This window comes from Phasianus colchicus, chromosome 14 (genome assembly GCF_987193195.1).
Source record: "Phasianus colchicus chromosome 14, bPhaCol1.hap1.1, whole genome shotgun sequence".
Taxonomy (NCBI): Eukaryota; Metazoa; Chordata; class Aves; order Galliformes; family Phasianidae; genus Phasianus; species Phasianus colchicus.
Window position 1 is genome coordinate 16,693,580 of NC_143449.1, and position 17,246 is coordinate 16,710,825.

At 50.1% G+C, this 17,246-nt stretch overlaps 1 protein-coding gene across 17 annotated transcripts in view; it reads left to right on the forward strand.

The window, feature by feature from the left end:
- Positions 1-305: 305 nt before the first annotated feature.
- The window catches only part of MBNL3 (muscleblind like splicing regulator 3), an 82,549-nt gene continuing 65,608 nt past the window's right edge, over positions 306-17,246 (forward strand). For 2 of the 17 annotated variants that reach the window (XR_004167048.2, XM_090150366.1), the window contains exon 1: positions 669-5,569. The gene's annotated coding sequence lies outside the window, so the exon portion shown is untranslated. The other 15 variants (XM_090150360.1, XM_090150367.1, XM_090150359.1 and 12 more) reach the window with 15 other exon arrangements.

Sequence of the window (17,246 nt, forward strand, 5' to 3'; positions counted from 1 at the left end):
TGCGGCCCCTCAGCGCCGTGACACCGCCGGCGGCTCTGGGGGCACGGCGGGGTTCGGAGCGGGGCGCCGCGGGGACGCAGCCCCTCCCTGCGGGGAGGCAGTAACGACTTCGGGGGCGGCGGTCGGGGACGCTGCCCCTCGGCGGCGCTTCGGGGACGGAGCCGGGGGGCGTGACGGCGGCTTCGGGCCGGGTCTCTCCGTCCGCCGCCGGCGGGGGGTGCGGCGCTCGGCGGGCCGGTTGCCATGGCAGCAGCCAGGCGGCGCGGCGGCGCGCACGGTCGGCGGGGCGCGGCGCGGCGCGGCCCCGGAGCGTACCATGTGCGCCCGGCGGCGGGAGGCGGCGGAGGGGCCACGACGACGACGGCGGCGGCCGCTGCTGCTGCCCTGCTAGCTCCGCCACGGCGGGCCCGGCGACCAGGAGCCGCTGCGTCAATGTAACGGCGGCGACGGCGGGAGGGGTGCGGGGGACGCGGGGAGGGGGCGCTTCTGAGCGACGTTCCCACGCCGCGCGTGGCAGCCCGCCGCAGGGAGGGCGGGCGGGAGGGAGGTGTTAAAATGGCGGCGCGCAGCCGGCCCCCGTGCTAACCCGGCCCCCGTGGCTCGCCCCGCGCCGCCGCGCGAGGCACGGAGCGGCCGCCCGCTGAGCGCCGAGGTAAGGCCGCGCTGCCCCGGGGCGCTGCGCGGGGCTGGGGCGCTGCGCCTTTGTGCGGGGTCGGGCAGCCGGGAGGAGGGGGGCTGTTGCGTTTAGTTTTGGTCTTTTTTAAAGCAGAAGGGAGGGAAAAATAAAATAAAAAAAAAAGCCAAACTAATTGCTGCCGTCATCGCGGCCGCCGAAAGTGTCGCCGTGCCGTGCCGTGCCGTGCCGTGCCGTGCCGTGCCGGCAGCGCGGCTCTGCGTGCGGAGCGGCCGGGCAGTTTCAGCTCCAGCGCTGCGGGGAAGGAAGGTTCGGTTCTCCCACCGCCGTGCGCAGCGCAGCGCCTCCGGGAGAGGGGGGAAATTTCTGTTTCTTTTCGCTTCCTTCCTTTCTTTCTTTCTTTTTTTCTTTTTTTTTTCTTTTCTTTTTTTCTTTTTTTTTTTTTTTTTTTTTGGACTCTTATTAAGACATGCGCATTTGTTCCTCCTTGCCACCGCACTGGAGTCTGCCTAGAAACAAAGAGCACAGCCTGGCGAAGTTGGGGCTGCCTCGGGAAGTGGCTGCTTTTTTTTTTTTTTTCATTCCTTTTTTTTTCTTTTTCTTTCTTTCTTTCTTTTTTTTTTTCTTTCCCCTTTCCATCGTTTACCCGTGCGGTGGATATTTCCACATGTTATTCCCGTGCGGAACCCCCCCGAACCTTCCCCCCACCTCCCCCCCCGCCAGGCCCGGCTGTACGCATTTGGGAGAGTGCAGCCATGATAGATGGGGAACTTCTCCCGCTCCCACCCAGCCCCGTGGTGACACTTGGCGGGAGGTGTTGCCTTCCCTGGTGCCACCCCCCATGCTGAATCATTGCGGAGCGATGGCTGGGCAGCTCGGGGAGCCGCAGTCCCGTCCACCCCCCCGCTCCCATCCCCCGTGCAGCGAGAGGTGCTGCGAGGTGAAGGGACGGTCAGGGACCTGTTGGCAGCGAGCAGCTCCGAGCTGGCAGTGCGGCTGCTGCTCTGTGCTCACCGCTGCCTTTGGGGGGGCCGCGAGGGGCTGATCGTGCTGTGAGAGCCGTGGGTGAGCAGCGATCCTGGGGTGTGTTTGGTCAGCAGCATCGCGTCTGTGCTGTTTGCCTAACCCACTTGTTTACCCTGAGCTTAATGCCTGCGTTACTTAAGGGCTTTACCTTTTGGGGGCTCGGGGGCACGTGTGTGGTGCATATGAAGGTGTTGCTCGGTGTTCCTGGCTTTATTCAAAGGATGCCTAGAAGTTTAGAAGCGAGAGGTGGGATGAGCGATTTGGAGCTGGGGTGTGTGGGGCGGGAGTAAATTGCAGTGGTTGTTGGACATGCAACGTGATCCTGTAATTAGAGAGAGGTAATAGTCTGCGTGCCATGCTGGAGCTATCGAGTGTCTGCGCTGAGCAGTTGGAGTCGAGCTGGTTCTGCTGGGATTATGCAGTTGCAGAAGTAATGCTGTTTAACTTACCATACAGCAGCTTCAGTGGGGTGGCAGGGATGCGTTCCCCTATGGGCCCTCCTTGTTGGGTGTTTTGCTTCTAGGGTAGTACATAGAGCTGCAATGGTGCTGCTCTCCTGGTTGGAGGAATACCTGACGCGGCACAGCCCTGCTCCTCAGAGCTTTATTTACAAATGAAGGCTCAGATCGCACATCTCGGTCCTAGGAGAAAAAAGAAAAGCCTCCCAAAGGAACCGCTTATGGGTTCAGCTTTGCATAGTTCACGCAGCTGAAGGGTTTAAAGGGCTCCGTAATTTGGTCTTGAACCTTCCCTGCCCCCACCACGCTGTACCCTGTGTACATATCCCTATATTGGTGTCCCCAGGAGGTGTGTGCTGGGGCTGCGGCTCTCTCTGCAGCAGGGTGGGATCCTGGGGGGCTGCTGGGATCCGGGGCAGTGCAGCACATGTGAGCCCAGAGCGGAGCTGTGTGGGCACCAATCCTTTCTGCAAGTGCTAATTTCCCCTGGTGTGTGTGTATGTATATATAGAGAGACATGGTTCATATTTAAATTAAGTCGTTTTAAAGTAATGATGGCCCAGAAAAGTTTGAGAGCTATTTTGGCATTTGAGTGCTTCTATTTGAAAGACAATGGACTATACAGAAGCTTCTAGATATTATGGGATGCACCTACAGCAGGAGGAGGTGCAGCCTGATCTCTGACACAGTCTGCCTTCTCAGAAGCAGCTGTGTTTTACACGTGTACCTTTCAGTCTGGATGCTGCTGTGCATCTCTAATGGCTCTGTGCTGTGTTTTGGGTCTGTGATGGACCCCAGGGGGTTCAGAGCAGCTCTGGCAGTCACGGAGGAAATTCCCCATAGTTGCTGTGATGTCCAGCAGTGCCTGGCCACAGCAGAAGGCTGTGGTGACACCACCTCCTCTACACTAAGGGGGAGTGAGGGCTCTCCAAGGAGAATGAGGCAGTGGATCTGGTGATGGTCCTCTTTTCTCCAACTGCTGTGGGAAGGTTACTGAGAAGTAGGGATGCTGCAGTGTTGATGCTGCTGGAATGGATACAGTTTTACAACCACATAGGTGGTTTTCTGATAGTTTTCACGGCCAGTTCTGCTTTGTAACCAGCAGCAGCCTTCTCTGCCTCCTCCTTCTTTGTTGAGGAGTAACTTGTAAGGTCTGAGTGTTTTTTCTTATTTTTTCCAAATCTTGTTCTTAACAGGACGTTTAAGTGGGATTTAAACTTGTGACTGCAAACTCAGGGGAGTTTGGATTTCTTACCTCTTGCTGTGTAGCTTGCAGGTCAGTTTTGAAGCTTATGATGCTGCTGAGAAAGAAATGGTCTTGCTTCTAGCCCTTTTCACCCGTCTCTTTACCATCCTCATGGTTTAGAGACAGTCTTGCAGAGTAACAAAGCAAAGTGACGCTCATTTTAACTGTTGCTACTTTCCTGATTTGCTTTTCCGTATGGCCATGCAGTTGTGCTGGCACAGGGATCTCGGGTACACAAGCAGGACAGGGTGAGGGCTTTGTTACCATCACTGACTTATGCTGAGTTAAAGTGATGGTAAAAAAGTGCACTGTTTGTGTCTTGCAAATGGCATTCTGTATGCACAAGGCAAAGCATGGCTTTCCTAGGCACCAATGCCTGCAGCTTGGTCAGGTGCCCGAAAGCAAATTGAGATTTTCTTTTGGTGAATGCAGGCACAGGTGATGATTATGAATCTGCAGTCAGGATTTGGTTGCTGTGCCTGCAGCAGGACACCTGCCACACCAGTGGTGGGAGCTCGGCTTTGGCAAGGGAGCAAATCTTTGTGTGACTCAGATGTGTTGGGAAGGAGCACGCAGCTTTTATGGGAGCAGGCTTTTCTGTCCATGAGCTTACCAGAAGTCACGTGTGGAAACTAAACCGAGAGCTAGAAACATAGTGCTGGTCGGTGAGAGGGAGGCTGTGTGCTGGAAGGCAGGCTTTGCCTACATCTGTTTCCAGATGTGGTTATAGGAGCTGTGGCTCTCAGACTGTTCTACAAATGAGACTCAGTGTCCAAGCAAAGGAGATCTGCCACCTCAGGCAGACCTGGCACCCCACCTCGGGGTTCCCCAGGTCCACCTCCTGGCATCCAGCAGGACAAAACAGCCTTTGAAACTGGATAGAAACACTTGGCTGGACAGCAGTTGTGGCTTGGGAGGGGAAAGAAGAGGATGGCTGTCTGTATTGAGCAGTGCATATTTGCTCTTAAAATCCCTTGAAAGCTCTGAAGCTCAAACTTGCAAATCACTCACTGTTCTGTTTGCCACATGTAACATTTCAGTGAGAAGTTTCAGTTCTGTGTGGACGAGTTAATGCAGGAATTGTTCCATTTTAAGTGACAGGGAGCCAGTTACTTGTGTAATGCTTTGTGGTGTGCTGTTTGCCCAATTATATTATGAATTGGTATATTTCAGCCTCCTGCATCCTTTTCTGGTGCAATGCTCAGGTTTTGACTTGGTGTGTGTTTTGGGCACAGGCTGAACCGCGCTCAAAGCTGGAGCCTTTATGATACCAAAATATTTTGTAATTCTCTGTTCACCTTTAAGCAGCATCTTGGGTATGCCAGACTTTGTTGTTTTTATTTCCTTTCTGGATCTGAATTCATTATGCCTGCTAAATGTAGAAATGGCATAAACAGATCCATTTTCTTTGCTTTCTCCTGGTTCACGTGTGCATGCAGATTGCTGCTCCTAGGTAGATTGTTTACTTCCATTTGTGCTGGTGGCGTTTTTGCAGCTGTGTGCCTCTTGCCTGCTAAGCCGAGGCAGCGTTAATTCCCCTAGCTGTGCTCCCTCCCATTTTTCCGTGCCATCTTCCAACGAGGGTAGGCGATGTTATCGTCCCCCATTTAAAGTGGTGTCAGCAGATAGTTATTTCCCTTTCTCCCATCCTGATGCTAAGCACCTGCAGCAGGGATGAGGCTATTGCATGGAGCAGATCCGTGCCTTGGCCTCCAAACCTTATGGCCCTGTGTGATAGGAGCGAGGGGCTCAGCAGCCCCTCGTGTGCTTTTTGTCAGAGCACATACAAACCGGGAGGGAGCTGAAAACGAGTGGCCTTCAGAGCTCGGTGTTCGGCGTCGGAGGGCTTCTGAATGCATAAAATCAGAGAGAATGTGTCTGTGTAATCCGATCTGTTCTTGAAAGCCTTGCGGAGGGCCGCATGCTGCAGACATAAGCTGTGTCAATAAGAACTCTATTCACTCTCGGAAAACAGCCTCGTGACCGGGTTTGACTGGCAGGCATCCGAAGGGAGGGCCTTTTTGGAGCAGGAGTTCTGATTTTGGCGGCACTTCTGACCGCCTTCTCGGACTCCCGCTTATTGTTGTTGCCTCCGTGTTAACTTGGATTTTGCTGGGGTGGGATTTGGCACGGCGACCTTCCTCACCACGCAGCCCCACGGCAGCGCTTAGGAACGGGAAGGTGACGGATTTAAGAGAATATGAGGTAGGGCTGGGAACTGCTGTGTGTGGGAGGGAGTGCTCGCGTGCATGCTCAGGGTGCCTTATTGCAAAACAGCGGCACACAACGCCGCGTCCTTGTGAAAGTTGCAGATTGCAATGGATGAAGTGTGCGTTTGTGCACGTTTGTGCCGCCTGCATCGTTTTGGCAGATGTCTGTAATACCCAGAAGTGTTGTAGGGTGAAATTCTGCTTTCACTTAGGCTGGCACAAATCTGCTCTGAAGCCTCTGTTGTACTAATGGCTGTAATTTGGCTGCTTGTCGTTATTAGAGGAAGAAAGAAAATCCCACCAAACAATATTCTTATTTTGCTTTACGAAGTATTCTAGACCTGGCATATGTAGCCTTTTAAATCCTTGTAGGAAAAACCTGCTCGAGTTAATAAAAACGATGGCTACAAGATTTCCTGAAAGCTGAATCTAAATCAAAATAGCAGACTGAGCTGCTGCTTCATGTTTCGTGTTTGTGTAAATGGCATTTGGTTGCGTTACATGCATGATATTCAACATTTCTTCTGCTGAAGTCTCCAAGCCAATCTCTGCTTTTCCCTTACTGCTGCTGACAGAAGAGATGCCAGGCTGTCAGTTTTGCACTGGTTTTTCCTTCTGGGTCCCTTGGTCTACTTGGGGCCTTTTTGTGAAGCTCCTGGGCACATGTTGTGATTTGGAAATAAGCTCATCTGTATGCCTTGCTGCGTGATCTCTGTCACTGCATAGGGAAACTTGTGAATGTAATTGGGATGTAATGTACGCAAGGCAAAAGAAAAGAAAAAAGCTTGGCACAGAGCTATTATTTAAAAGAAATGCAATTATGTTTTAAGCCAATTGAGGCTTGACTTAATTTCTCAGCGTTTGCTGGTGACAGTGCAGTAAAACCAGAACAGACTCTTGAAGAAAAATAAAAATGCCTGCTCTGAACTAGGAATGTGCCTGCTGAAAGCTGCGAGAGCTCCAGAACGTGGCAGCTGAGTGCTGGGCTTCTGCAGAGGCCTGATCCTGTCTGTGATACCTGCAGTAAGAGATGGGTCCTGGGCTGGGTGGGGTGATTACTGGGCCTTGGCAGAGCAGCATGCAGTGGAGGGCTGTGACACACAGGGGCAGGAAATGCTGCTTGCTGCTGCTTGTAACTCAGGGAGGCTGCAGCTGGGTAATTTGTTTTTACTTCCTGTTCCCGGTATGTTTGGGTCAAAAGTAGCAGTGTTTTTCCATATTAAGATGTTTGGCTTCATTCTGCGAGGCAGCAGTAAATCTCACGCTGTGCACAACGTGTTTCTTGTATTTTGGAGGCCCTGTATTGCTGCCTTTGACTTTTAATTTGGATGGTGAAACCTTTATTAGGACCTCTCCTGTCACATAGACCTGCTTTTCAGGGGAAACAGAAAGCTTTTTTTTCCTTGCTCTGTTTTGGAAAGAGGCTTTGCCCTGACTCAGGACCCTGCTCTGCTTATGTTACAGTTTTTACCTAAAAGGTTTTTTTGAGGTAGAAAAAAGAAACAGTAGCACGGAGCTGTTAATGGGGTTAGATAATGGGGTTACATGGTAACACGGTCTGTCTTCATCCCTGAAGCCTGCAGATGAAGGTGATCTTCAGGCGCACAGAGCAGCTGGCTGAGCATCCATCTGCCCTCCTCCTGGTTCTTAAGGGAGGAGCAGGGCTGGTTCTGCGTGAGGTTTGGTTGGCACTGCTGAAAGGAGAGACCTGCTGGGCTGGGAAGTGCAGCTCTGGGGCTGTGTCGTAATATGACACATCAGGCAGCTTATGCTCAGGTGCCAGGGTTGAAATGAGGATGCTTCTGCTGCTGCTGAAAGGCAAATTTATTTTGTGTTGCATGCTAGGTGGAAGGTTATACTTCTGAAAAGACCCTGAGATCCAGACATGAGATACGGGGAAGTTTGTAACAGTAGATTTACTTATATTCTGTATGGTGCCACCTTCTTGTCCCTGTAGTGATGGGTAAATGCAGCCCGGCTGGGTGGCCGCACTGCTTTGCATACCAGTTGATATTAGGAGCAGTTTCCACCCCAGGTCTTGGAGCTTCTCCACCTGCTCAGCCAACCTGGGGGCTCATCCTTATCTTAGGGTCCACACCCAGTTCCTTCTGCGTTTCAGATGTAAATGACTTTCTGTGCAGGTAAGGAGAGAAGCAAATTTGGGTGGAGCTTGCGTGTTTGGGAAATTGTGGAAGGCGATTGAGAGAGGCACTGCTACAAGGCAGAACCTTTGGATGCTCTGAGTGTCCTTGTGGCCTCTGTCATCTCCACAGCCTGCTGCTTACTGCCCTTCAGATGGGTTTTTTGGCACTGGAAGGCGCAGTCTCTTTCCTCTGCTGTTCTCCTCGTTCTTGTGCTTGGTCTTGTAAATGTTTGGCCTAGCCAAGAGAGGGGGCAGAACTGCCCAGGCTGAGAGCAGCTGGAGCTCAGGGCCTCTGGGAGTGTTGGTGCAATGGAGCTTGGAGGGTGCTCAGGCCTGCAGGAGAGCATCTGCACAGGTGGGGCTGGGCTGGTCAGCAGCAGCCTTTTGCAATGTGCTGGGGTTTTTAACTCAATAAAATGCTAACTGTTGTAGTTGTATGCTGATTAATATTAGAGTAATGCTTAATGTAGCTGTTGCATAAGGCTGTGAGCAAAGGCAGGTGCTCTTTACCAGTTGTAACTCCCTTTTTGAAACAAAAGGGCTGGACAATTGAATTGAGCTGATCCTGTGCTTCTGGAATTGGCCACAAACTACATTTCAAACAACTGCACGCAGACCCGTGCACTGTAGGCTTGGAAATGCATTGCCTTGCAGGGACCAGGCTGTCGCTGAATAGAATTCAGACCTTCATGAGAAACTATTTAAGTTCAAAATCTCATGTTGGTCACTGCTGGCAGGTGATTTTTTTTTTTTCAGTCCCCTTTGCCTCTGATACATGGGGATGTTGCTGCTCCCCCTCCCCAGCTGAGTGGGAGGGCAGTCTCCTCTCCTGCCTCAGTGGTGTGCACTGGTGGGGCTTTCCTATTTCCTGGTGGCACGGAAGCCATTAGAACTGCAGAACTTGTTCAAAGATTATGCAGCAATTACCTAAAAAAGAGAAGATAGGATGCTTGTTAAGTTAACACTACAAATGCTTTTTTAAGGCACCTAGTACAACAAAACTGCTGAGGGGGAGAAGTCCATTATAGTGATTATAGTCCAAGTATAGCGTCTTCGTGATGGGCAGGAAGTGAAGCTGACTACAAATGGGAGCAATACTGGAAGGTAAAAAACCACCTATATATTTTGAAAGGTAAAAGAATGAATTTAAATTCATTTAATGCCTGTAATCTTTGTATTATTAGCCATAATCTGCTGCTGAGAAGCACTCAGTCCTGACTCTTTTTTTCCCTCCCCTTTCACAGAACAGCATTAATAAGAACTGAGTGTTTCTCCTGACCTCTGCCTTTAGTCTGTGAGCTCCCAAGAGCACAAATTACTCTTCTGTTTTTTTTTTTTTGAACAGCATCTGCAGGTATTGAAACCTGCCACACAGAATAGCAGTGCAGCTCAAAATGTGCTACTGCAGTCTTGGGTCACTTAGCAAGGATCCAGTCCTGTGCACTGCTTACAGGAGGAAGGCAGTAGGGCTGCAGCTGGGTGTGAGGTACAGGGCTGCTTTTAGGGCCCTCTTAAACCAGAATGATTCCAACGTGGTTTTCAGCAAGGTGGTCTCAGGGAGAAGGATTGCTGAGCTTGGAGAGTGAGAGGGATAACACTGCAGGATTTGCTGATATGTGCCTTCCTGGAGATGTACCGAAGGGGAAATACAGATGTAACACTGTAGATGTGCCTGATGCAGTAACGTTAGCTGGATTGTGGAGATAAAAGACATGAGACTGGCTTTAGGATTGTTGTTTGCAAAGATTGAGCTTTTAGTGTGAGGAGAGCAGAGCAGCCACATCTGCCACCTTTAGCTGGGAGGTTATCACTCTTGACTGCCTTTTCTAAAGGAGAGAGCTGGTGGCTGTCCTTGTGCATGCAAGTTTGCTTAGATTTCTGCAAGAACGTGATGTTGTTCATCTCGGAGATTCAGGCAACCAAGAGAGAATTAAAGCATGAGATCTGCTTGCTCATGACCCGAATCCCCTAATCACAGCCTCGTGTAAGTGAAGGTCTTAGGCTGGGTTGAGTAGAGGGCATCTCCATGCAAGAAAACATACATCTGTCCTCAGCCTTCCAGAGTTAGAGAGCTTACTGGTGTTGAAATGTGGCTGAAGGGTGCCCTTGCCTTGAGCCAGTGCAGCTGTGTGTGTCCCTGCTTTCCCCTGTGTCAGGCACGGCACCAGAGCCATGGTGAGGGCAGGTGCCTGGCCCCTGCGGTGAGCCCGTGCCTTTTGGAGCCCTGCCTTAATTTGGTTGGGTTCGAGCCTTAATTTAACCTCTGTTCAGCCAGTTTTTCTTCTTCAGATCTGGGAAGGAGCATTAATGTGGTTCATACAGTAGTGTGGCCACTTTCACTGACCCTGTGATTTGCTTCTGACTGTCTCTGTTTTCTGTGGATGTTTTTCATAGGGTGCCTCGCTGATGCCAAGCCGGTGGTAATCCCACACTTTGAACTTTGTGTTCTACTAATTCCGGATTGCGAGGCTGCAGCCAGAAATGTAAGATTAGCTGTTTTTTCAAGTAGGTGGCTGAACAGAAAAAGGAATTAAAAAAGAAGGAAAGGAATTTCATCCACTTTGGATGAACCGGTAAAGAAAAAAAAAAAGCGTTTGGCTTCAGTGATCAACTGGAAAAATGATCCCATTTTTGGCATGGAGGTGGAGAGAAGAGCATTTTAGTTGAAAAATGTAGAGGCTGTTTATTTATTAGATGAGAGGTAGAGATACTTGGCCTTGAAGCACAGTTTCAGCTTAGAGGTAGAGAAGAAAAACGGGAGGAGAAATGCTGCTGCTCCACCGCTGCTCCCTTCTTGAGAAGAAGTGCTCCAGTTTTTCTTTTGAAACAAGCTGAGAATTCAGGTTAGTCACTGTAGAACTGAATAAATAATTTCTCTGAAAAACACTGCCTAGCTTGTGATCGTAGCAGATGTAAAGGCAGATGAAAATGTTGCTGTGAGAGTATTTTAAAAGCACAGTTGGCTCAGGCTGTTGTGTAAACCAGGGGAACCATCTCTGATTTTCGTTACCCGAGGATCTGGTCTGCATCTTGTTTTCCATCTCTTTTCCTACCCCACCCCTGCCTCCTCCCATGATACAGAAGGTGAGTGTGTGCAGAGGATTTCTTGTAGCACGCGTTCAAGGACGGTTTTAGAGCTCTGAATTTGATCAGGAGGCTCCTCCTGGCCTCACAGGGGTGTTGTTTGCAGCTCCTGTGCGTCTCATGCGAGGCTGCGCTGCTGTCTGCTGAGAAAATAGCTGCTCAGCATCACGTTGGATACAGATCTTTGGGTTTTTGCTAAAAATGGGAGAGGTGTTCACGCACCGTGCGAATGTCCTTGAGAGCCAAGGAACACCTGTGTTGTCACCAGAAGGTTGAATTTATAGCGAGCTGCCTTCTCAAATAAGCTGATAACGGGTTAGTTGCTAATATCTGACTGATGGGTTGATATTGGCACTGCTGCTGTTAGTACGTCACTGAGGTCGAGGTCTTCTGGTCACGAGGTGGATGGAGCACGTCGGTCAGACCCTGCTCAGTGTGGGATCCCAGGCGAGGATGTAGGGATCCCAGCAGGCTGGGGTGAGGGCTCAGAGCCTCATGGGCTGCCCGAGTCTAGGAAGGAGGGAAGGCAGGGAGCTTGTGTCTAGTGATGGGTAGAGGAGAGGCAGGGCTGGGACCTGGACCAGGAGAAAGGCCTTTGAATAGATGGCGGCGTGTGAGGGAGCAGTGTCAAAAGCATCAGCAGGAGCCTTGTTGTATTTGGGATTGAAGCATGGCTCCTGTGTACAGCACTGCTGTCTTTTTGCTATAGGATGACTGATCTTTAGGTGAAGCTGGATGGGTCAGACATAACTTTTGTTTTTGTGTGAGGCTGGGGCTCCGTCTGAGGAAAAGTTGGTGTTTGGTCATTGAAGTTTTGTGTCTTGTGGAAGCACTGGGGTGGGGATTTACATTGCAGAATGTGAAGCCAGTGTTTCATGTTGGCTTTCTAGCTATTGAACACGTGTGCTTTTAAAGAACGTGTGGTTCTAAGGGAGGCTTTTGTCAATAAACTCTATGTTTGTGCAGCATGATCAAGAGTCTCATGGCTCTGCAGGCTGAAGGGGGATGGAGTACAGACAGGCCTGTGTTGGAGTCCCTGTGCGTTTGCTGTGCCCTTAAGGTAAAGGATTAGGCTTGAAGAAAAGGAACGAGGTCAGGTCTAGACCAAGAAGTACACTCTGGAATCTAGCCAAAAGCATAAGTAAGGTTTTTCCTGTAACAGCATCCTAGACGTGGCAGTTGTGTTGACTTAGCCGAAATGAGACTGACATCTGTAGGTCAGGCCTGATTAAAAGCAAAGGAGGGTGGAGAATAGCTCCACAGAGTAAAGAGGATTTAAAGATAATGGCAGGAGGCGATGCTCGGCCCTTACTTGCAGAATTTGACTTGGCCTTGGACTCTCACCCTGTGAGCAGGGAGCTCTGTCAGCCTGCAGAGCACTGTGACTGCTGCTCCTTCCTTCCCTTGTTTGCAGTACGTTTGGATTCATCCCTTCCCTCCAAGCCTGTGGCTCTTTGGATAGAAGTCTGACTTGAGGTTTTGCCTTCTACCGTTCAAGGGAAGCTTTCCATGCAAACCTTTGGTTTGCTGTAAAACCCTGTTGTGAAGACAGCATCCACCCCTCACTTTGTTCTACCAAAGGGTTAAATGTCTGGGTCTTTTGCTTGCTACTGATGAAAGACATGGCATTGCTGAGTATTGTGTGCCAGAGTCTGCTTCAGAAAATACTTCTGTGTTCCTTTTGACCCTTGCATCTTTCTGCCTACCTTCAGTTGTGCTGGCTGCCCAGGATGCTAGAGACTGTTTCTTTGCTAAGAGAGAAGGAAAGAAGAGAACAATTGCACTTCTGAAGCAATAACCCTCGTGCTTCACGTTGTTTCCAAAACTGTGGTTCACTGCCGCTAGTGGCTTTTTACATCCTGAATGTGCTGCTCTCTGAAAGGCGCAGAGGACTGCCATTATTTGAGATGGGTGAACTGAATCACAGGGAGGCCAAGAGACATACTACAAACACAATGAAGGAGCTTGCTGCTGCAGTCAGAATGCAGTCAGTGTCTTTCTGGCCCTTCCCTAGGAGGGGATGGTGAGCCTGGGGGGAGCTTTGGGGAGTATGTGTTTGCAGTCTGCTGCCAGCCTTGCAGGAGGGAGACAGTCTGCATCATGTCCAGCTGCTGTCAGCTGCCCACCTCAAGCAGCTGTGGCTGGGCTGGCCTCTAGCCCGGCTCCAGAGAAGGGCTTGGATTTTCTCCCTGGGGACAGCAGCACAGTCTCAGTGCAGCTCTCCAGGTATTCATGCTTATTTATTTGCTTGGAAGCATTCTGGGACTGGTCCACTGTTCTGACTTTTCCCTTATTATTTCTGTCAGTGCAAAAATGTCTGATTTGATTAGGTGAAAATTTATGTAGTAAAAATCTGAAAGGAGGGGGGTGCTTGGTTTCTCCTCGAAGCAGGAGTTGAAGTTTCTAAATGAAAACCTTTTCTAAGCAAGATGAAAGTAGAGAATTGATGGGGAAAGTACTGACTTCCCTACCAGCCTTGAATTGCCTTCAGTGGGGAGGAAGTGGGGAAATTGCCCTCGGCCTCTTTGGACCAGCTCTGCCCTGGTGGTTTTACCACGAAGAAGAGTTGCACCAGAGCTGCGTTAGCCCCCTCTGCACTGAAGGGGCATGTGATGGGTATGAGCATGGCAATTTAAACCCTGCCAGATGTCGCTCCCTTCTCTGTAGCCATGGCACTGCGAAGTGCCCACAGCATTTCTTGGAGGTGCTCTTTGCATTCAGGCGCTCGGTCCAGCCAGCCAGCACTGGTTGTCGTGGTGGCTGTTCACATCAGTCTGTTAATAACTCCTACTTGGGGAAATAACAGTGCAAGCACTGATACTGTTGCACACAGTTCTGGGCCTCTCTGTCAGGAGACCGGCAATTGTTTGATTTCGTGGAAAATAAATGATCTCAGCTCTCATTGTAGTCCCTAAATTCATTTTCAGCTGTGACAAGGGCCAGGATTTAAACTTGTGTCCCCCAAAGTAAAACGCAGTTAATTAGCCCACTCTATCATGCAGCCATTCTTGGTTTAACAAAGGCAGTGCATTCAGCCAGACAGTTCTTGCTCATAAGCGATGCTAACCTTTTGAGCTGCATGTATGGCAGCGTGCTTGCTCAGAGCCTGAAGTCCATATGTTTGCATTCCCTTTTCAGCAGCGCTTCTTAACCCCTGTGTACTGCCTCATTATAATGCTGCTGCTCTCTGAGAAACTTCTGGCACCTGTGCGTGTGTTAAGCTTGAATGATGATTTGTGTTACGGCAATGGCTGTGGGTTCCTACCAAGATCAGTCTGCTGCAGAATGAAAGGGGAAGGGGTTTACGGCCTAAGGAGCCCCCAGGGTAACACATGGGATTGTGTGACTTCAGTGTCAGTAACTGCCCCCTGTGAACGGGGTTCATGCAGTGATGGAGGGATAAGTGAGATGGCCCCAGGCAGCTATTGGTTTCTGGGCTGGAGGAAGGATGTGGGAGCCCTCATCTTGAGTCCTTAGCTTCCTGTTCTTAGCTGAGCACATCTCTCAGGCTGCAAACCTGTTTGCGTCAGAGGCTGATAAGCAAGAGCTCGATTCCGAGTGCTGATGTGGGAGAGATCAGATGTGGAGAGGTACAACTTGCAGTAATCCAGCAGGAATGAAGAAGCCCTGTAGTAGGGGCTGTGCTGTTCCTGGTAGGTCAGGGAGGCGATGGGTGCTTTTTTTTGCTGTCTCCCCGTTGGTTTGGATTTAGCTTGGAAAGGCTGGAACAGGGCCATGAGCTTCCCAAGCAGGTCAGGCTCTTGGGAAATTCTCCTACCCAACTGCTGACCTCAGGCAGGATGCTGAACTCGGTCCTGCAACGGGACTGTTTGGATTAATGTTTGTTGAAGTTTGAATCCTTTGTACTGCTGTGAGGCTGCGCAGTCTTGAAATACTATGTTTCTGCCTTGCGTAAATACCTGATTGTTTCCTTGATGGCATCTCAGCATTTAGCAAACTGGGGTCTCAACACGCTGTCAGCTGGGTTAAGGGAAAGGGCCCTAAGTCTGGGTATAACCATTGGCAGTGCTCCAGAAGGTGCCTGCCTTTAAAAATCAGAGGGCCTTATTTTCAGACCACGGCATCTATTTAGATTCAGGCTGTTCAGCAAGTGCACGTACTTGGCTGCTTACTGAAACCTATACTTACTGATATTGTAATCCAGAGCTTGTGTTTGCAGGCGGTGCCGCTCGGTTGAATGCAATCCTTGCACAAAAAATCATCTGTATGTAGATACTAGAATGTGAACAGTGATGGCTGTGTGAGTGGATAGCGGGTCAAGACCCTCTGAAAATAGAAACACATTGATGTTGTTAGCAAAAGCTGCGGAGCGTGTTTTCCTTGAAAATGGTTATTCAGTGTTGTCCTCGGTGCCTTTGAATTAAACATACTGTAAGAAAGAGTTTGCTGGAATTCTGACTGTACTGGAGGATTGGATATTGGGTAGTCATTATCAGCAGCCAGAGACGGTGGCGTGACCTGCTGAACAGACAGCAAGATGCATAGGTACTACCAGGAGGGGAATCTAAGGCAGGAAAACGCATGGAAAAATATGTATAAGTAAAAGTTGCACAGCCAGCCCTTATGCAGCAAATAAAGCAAGGTCTTGCTGACCTTGGCAGCTGTACAGGGCAGCCTTTGCATAAGAATGACTTGTGCTTAATATACTAGAGAAATTATTCAGGAACAAATACTCTCGCTTCATGCAGCATTGGGGACACATCTTTTTTTATTCCGTTTGCAATGTAGAAACACAAATGCACTGCAGACAGGGTAGGAGGAGCACTGACTCCCCTCAGGCACTTTCGGCTGCATGTCCTGTGTCTGGAGAAGGAAACTCAGTGCTGTCCTGCCCAAGCTGAGCTCTCAATGCTGTTAGCAGTCCCCTTCTCCTGCGGGGCTTGTGGTGGCTGGATGTGAAGGCAGTGTGATGGGAGTCTTCCTTAATTAGCCCATGTGGTTTGTGTCTGCTAACAAGAGATCTGCTGTACTGCAGGCACGCAAAGTAGTAACGAGAAGGATTGATAGGAAAATATTAGTGTGAAAGAGGGTGATGGCTTTGTTCCTCTATGAAAATGTATTTTTACTTGCAAATCTAGGCATCTGCAGCTCAGAAGGCGTAGGTGGGCTTGGGCTGTCCGGCCCTTTGGTACTGCCCTGTAGCAGGGCTGGATTGCTGAGTCTTGTCTGGCTACGGGAAGAGGAGCTGTGCCCAGGGCTGTGTCCTGCAGAGCTGTGCCCCTGGGCAGCCCAGCACCTCAGAGAAGTGCTTTGCTCTGCTGGCTGTGCTGCGGTGAAGCAAGCAGAGGGATCTCTATCTGCAGGCTGGCACAGGCACGATACGCATGACATGCCAGGAGATAGGGACTGGCAGACTGGCAAAGCCTTGACCTCCCTGTCAGCATTTCCCATGCTCTGGTTCTTGTATGCAGTTCTGAACCCAGCCAAGTACAGCTCACCTGCTATTCTGTGTGGGCAGGCATTCCTGCAGAGCCTATCCGTGGTGGCTCCCCACATTGGAGCCTGGTCCCTCTCCATTTGAGCTGGGACAGATGGACCCCACGCTGGCTGCATGCTCATTGTGCCCTGGGGCCTGGCCAGTCCCCACACTGCCACCAGCCTGGGCTCTGCGTCTGCTCAGCTCCACGTGGCCTGGCAATCTCTTCCCTGCTCAACAGCATCGGCATTTCGCCGAGCTCTGCAGGTAGTGCTGCTTGCGGATTCTTACTCACTTCCACTGGTTTTCGTGAGGTTTTTCTCACCTGCTGAAGAGATCAGTGCCATAACTGCCCCTCTTTGAGAACAAATCCATCCCGTGAGTTCTGCCGGAGCAGTTTTGGAAGGCTGTTTTGGAGGGATATTGGGAGAGGGCCAGAGATGGTGTTTGTTAATATTGATCATGGGAAGTGTAATTATTGTGGATATAAAGTGTTAAATGTAAAATTGAAATGGGAGATTTGAAAGCAGTCAATAGATCAATTCAGAGGCTGGGATGAAATGCTCAGACTTTCAAATAATAATCAGATTTCCAATGAAATCTCCATTGTGTGTAATTAAAGGGGTTGCAATATTAAATCAGGTGTTAACGGAATGATATTTAGAAGGTGTTGAAGGAACCAAGATCCAGACAAAAAGAGGGCGAGCAGAGCCCCTAATGGGGCATAAATGATGTGAAGTGTGGGAAATATATGAAACTAGCAATTAAAACCACAAAAAGGGGAGAACGATGGGAAAACAGCAAAAATCCCTGCTGCAGAGCCCAACACCTGTTTTGGTGGAGAGGGGCCTCGTTTGTCCTGGTAGATCCTTCATATTCCAAGGTCATGGTCCACCTATATGCATGCATGTCTACAGCTGAGATGGTCTTGTTGGCAAGCCAGCCTTCCAGAGAAGCGAGGACAGCACATTAAAACCCACCAGCAGGAAGTACTGCCATGCAGAAGAC